Source organism: Budorcas taxicolor, chromosome 6 (assembly GCF_023091745.1).
Source record: "Budorcas taxicolor isolate Tak-1 chromosome 6, Takin1.1, whole genome shotgun sequence".
Taxonomy (NCBI): domain Eukaryota; kingdom Metazoa; phylum Chordata; class Mammalia; order Artiodactyla; family Bovidae; genus Budorcas; species Budorcas taxicolor.
This window is the reverse complement of record NC_068915.1, coordinates 63,796,237-63,801,444: the sequence shown is the minus strand read 5'-3', so window position 1 is coordinate 63,801,444 and position 5,208 is coordinate 63,796,237.

Here is a 5,208-nt window from a genome sequence, read left to right as displayed (position 1 = left end):
TAACTAACACCCAAAAAAGATGTCCTTTTCATTATAGCGGACTGGAAGGCAAAAGTAGGAAGTCAAGAAACACCTGGAGTAGCAGGCAAATTTGGCCTTGGAGCACAGAATGAAGCACGGCAAAGGCTAATAGAGGTTTGCTAAGAGAACGCACTGGTCATAGCAAACACCCTCTTCCAACAACACAAGAGAAGACTCTACACATGGACATCACCAGATGGTCAATACAAAAATCAGACTGACTATATTCTTTGTAGCCAAAGATGGAGAAGCTCTATACAGTCAGCAAAAACAAGTCCAAGAGCTGACAGTGGCTCAGATCATAAAATCCTTATTGTCAAATTCAGACTTAAATTGAAGAAAGTAGGGAAAAACCTCTAAGACATTCAGGTATGACCTAAATCAAATCCCTTATGATTATACAGTGGAAGTTGACAAATAGATTCAAGGGATTAGATCTGATAGACAGAGTGCCTAAAGAACTATGGATGGAGGTTCGTGACATTGTACAGGAGGCAGGGATCAAGACCATTCTCCAGAAAAACAAAGACAAAAAGGCAAAATGATTATCTTAGGAGGCCTTACAAATTGCTGTGAAAAGAAGAGAAGCAAAAGGCAAAGGAGAACAGGAAAGATATACCCATTTGAATGCTGAGTCCCAAAGAATAGCAAGAGGAGATAAGAAAGCCTTCCTCAGTGATCAATGCAAAGAAATAGAGGAAAACAATAGAATGGGAAAGACTGGAGATCTCTTCAAGAAAATTAGAGATACCAAGGGAACATTTCATGCAAAGATGGGCTTGATAAAGGACAGAAATGTTGTGGGCCTAACAGAAATAGAAGATATTAAGAAGAGGTGGCAAGAATACACAGAAGAACTATGCAAAAAAGATCTTCACAATCACAATGGTGTGATTGCTCACCTATAGCCAGACATCTTGGAATGCAAACTTAAGTGGGCCTTAGAAAGCATCACTACGAACAAAGCTAGTGGAGGTGATGGAATTCCAGTTGAGCTATTTCAAATCCTAAAAGATGATGCTGTGAAACTGCTGCACTCAATATGCCAGCAAATCTGGAAAACTCAGCAGTGGCCACAGGACTGGAAAAGGTCAGTTTTCATTCCAATCACAAAGAAAGGCGAAAAAATGCTCAAACTACTGCATAACTGCACTCATCTCACACACTAGCAAAGTAATGCTCAAAATTCTCCAAGCCAAACAAACACATGAAAAGATGCTCAACATTACTCATTATTAGAGAAATGCAAATCAAGACCACAATGAGGTACCACTTCACACCAGTCAGAATGGCTGCGATCCAAAAATCTGCAAGCAATAAATGCTGGAGAGGGTGTGGAGAAAAGGGAAGCCTCTTACACTGTTGGTGGGAATGCAAACTAGTACAGCCACTACGGAGAACAGTGTGGAGATTCCTTAAAAAAATTGCAAATAGAACTGCCTTATGACCCAGCAATCCCACTGCTGGGCATACACACCAAGGAAACCAGAATTGAAAGAGACACATGTACCCCAATGTTCATCGCAGCACTGTTTATAATAGCCAGGACATAGAAACAACCTAGATGTCCATCAGCAGATGAATGGATAAGAAAGCTGTGGTACATATACACAATGGAGTATTACTCAGCCATTAAAAAGAATACATTTGAATCAGTTCTGATGAGATGGATGAAACTGGAGCCTATTATACAGAGTGAAGTAAGCCAGAAAGAAAAACACCAATACAGTATACTAACACATATATATGGAATTTAGAAAGATGGCAATGATGACCCTGTATGCGAGACAGCAAAAGAGACACAGATGTGTAGAGCGGACTTTTGGACTCTGAGGGAGAGGGAGAGGGTGGGATGATTTGGGAGAATGGCATTGAAACATGTATACTATCATGTAAGAAACGAATCACCAGTCTATGTTCGATGCAGGATACAGGATGCTTGGGGCTGGTGCATGGGGATGATCCAGAGAGATGATATGGGGTGGGAGGTGGGAGGGGGGTTCATGTTTGGGAACTCATGTACACCCGTGGTGGATTCATGTCAATGTATGGCAAAACCAATACAGTATTGTAAAGTAAAATAAAGTAAAAAAATTTTAAAAAAATAAAAAGAAAAAGAAATGATACAGATGAACCTAATTACAAAACAGAAACAGACTCATAGACACAGAAAACGAACTCGTGATTGCTGCAGGGAAGGGATAGTTAAGGACTTTGGGAAGGTCAGGTACACACCGCTATATTTAAAATGGATAGCCAACAAAAACCTATTGTATAGAACATGTAACTCTGCTCAATGTTATGTGCTAGCTTGGATGGGAGGCGGGTTTGGGGGAGAATGGAAACATGTATGTGTATGACTGAATCTGTTCGCTGTTCACCTAAAACTATCACAACATTGTTAATCAGCTATACCCCCCAAAAATGAATTTGATGTTAAAATTTTTTAATTAAATTTAAAAAATAAAAGAGGTTTGGAGCAAAAAAAAAATTCTCCAAGCCAGGCTTCAACAGAATGTGAACCATGAACTTCCAGATGTTCAAGCTGAATTTAGAAAAGGCAGAGGAACCAAAGATCAAATTGTCGACATCACTGGATCATTGAAAAAGCAAGAGAGTTTCACAAAACTGAATAGAATATAAAAAATTTCATAGGCCATAAATACCAATGTGCCATTTCTTATTTTTCTGTGATATATCTATATAATATACAGTTTCATTGTGTTAAATAACTTTTACCTAAAACTTTCCCTCAGTCCCATTCTCATGAGACCAGGCAACTTAAAAGTTATTTTCAGGTTCATTTAAGTGTTTCAGTGTTTCCTTGTTTAGACATTTTAAGTGTAAATTCTATCACTTCGGAATATCCATCTTCCCCACTTTGACTCAAGATGACATCTAAGGTGGGGAGACTCCTGGTGTCTACGTCCATAAAGGCATCTGTTCTGGGGCTATTTTCTCTTCTCTGACACCAACTGCAAAGGATAGGCATCCCTTTATGTGTGTTTTTGTCTAAAGTATATATCCCAATTGGTGTCTGCCAAAACAGCTTTTGTCCATTGCCCTCCACTGGTACATGTTGAATCCCTATTTCAGGTCCATGTCAGCTACTCACGACCACGAGCTGACTGCTGTCTGATGTGTCTTTCTGTAACCTGGAGTAGACCAGGGCTGTCATCAGGCATTTTTTCCTGTCACCCACATAGTCACCTTTATAGTCTGCTCCTATGCCACTGTTAAGTCTGTCACTTTTGCTGGGTGACAACCTGTGAGAACTTTCCTACCAAATTTTTCATCCTAAACCTTGGTTCAGGGTACCTTTCTATTGTCATTGTCTGGGGCTTTACTTGGAGGACAAGACACAGGTCCTTTCTATGACCAAGTCGTCCCCAAACACAAAGGAACGTCTCCATTAAAGTCCCATGGCTACTCAGTACTCTCAGACTACTTTCCATTATTAGGATTTGCTGGGTGATGTCTGTATCCCCACAAGGCTCTTAGTTCACAAAAAGCAAGGACTGTATGTCTGTCCTCTCATGCTGGTGTCTGGCACAAAAACACATAATCAGTAAATATTTATTGAATGGACAAATGTTCTTGTCTTTGCCAAAACAATTTCTCTGCTTAGTTTTACATACTTTGCTTTTAATGGCAGTAACATTGTTTTAATCTTATACAATAAAATCGCATATGCCTTGCAAGAGGTGAGAAACACATACTTGAAAAGGAAGACAGGACATGATTGTGCAATCAAAGCAGAAGTAATGATTGTCAAGCACTAATGGCAGAGACAGAACTTCTTTCTAGTGATGGAAAAGCATGAAGAAGTAAAACCACTGAGAAAGAATAAATTTCACAATTACTCGTTTATGCTCCAATAATATTTTCTGCAAGGCTCTTTTTATTATATGCAGGTCTTTTTTTTTTTTTTTTTACTACACTGGATACAAAATTGATTTTTGTTAGATGATATATTATAATACTGGGGAGGTGTTAACAACAGCTTTTGTAAGCTAACTCAAGACTATAGTGCTAAAAATCCTTGTCCCTTAGTATATGTTTGTGAGGAACTTTGCTATTTGAAGTTATATCTGAGAACAGAACAATCTACTCTTTGCCCTGGTGGCTCAGTAGGGAAACAATCCACCTGCAATGGAGGAGACCCAGGTTTAATCCCTAAGAGAAGATCCCCTGAAGCAGTAAATCACATCCTGCTCCAGCATTCTTGTCTGGAAAAATTCCTTGGACAGAGGAGCCTGGCAGGCAACAGTCCATGGAATCACAGAGAGCTGGACAGGACTTAGAGACTAAACCACCACCAACACTCTTGCCTTAAAAATGTGAGCCGGAGGGATTCATTTGACCCAGAGGTGCAGGCTGGATTCAGCTCAGGTGCAGAAGTTCAGAAGGAATCTGGGAACATTTGTCTTAACTTTGCAGCGTCCAAGGAAACTTGAGTCTGCCTGTCACCCCATGCTGATAATGGTAATCAGATTTTAGTTCCTAACATAACTCTAAGCACTGTTTCTAATGGGTCCTAGTGAAGCCACAAGACCTTTCTTTTGAGTGTTGCTTTCTTAACAGTAATTTCCCAGCCCCGCTTCCTTCCATTCCCCTCATGAACAAAGATCTACGATAATGAGCTCAAATCAGATTCTGCTTTCTCTACCCCTTTACTAGAAACTTAGCACAAGTTTGTACTTCATCAGTCTCCTTTTGAAGTTTAGGCGTACTGAGCCTCTCCAAGGCTTGCCTTTCTGCAGCATATCCAATTTAACTTTGATGAGCTTATTGATAACAAGCGCTTAGATGTCACTGTGCTTGTAGAGTACACACTCAATAGCCTGGGGTAAGAGAGACATGAATCCATACTGCTATTTACTATAAATGCTTATGCATGAGCACTGCAGTCCTATGTGCTAAATCTCATAAACCCAAAGAACTTACTGCCAGTCAACCCTTGAAAGGTGAAAAAAACCGTCTAAGCGATGCTGCAGGAACTGGAAACTCACGTAAGCAAAGGCTTCCTGTCTGGCGCAACTCACAAGGACCTCTATTCGGCACATCCCTAGCAAGCCTGACGCGCGCGCATGCGCAGGATTCGCGGGACGCGCCGCGGTCTCCTGTGCGCCTGGGTTTACATCCGGGTCCTGAGGCTCCGCGTTACACGCGCCGGCTGGGGTCGCT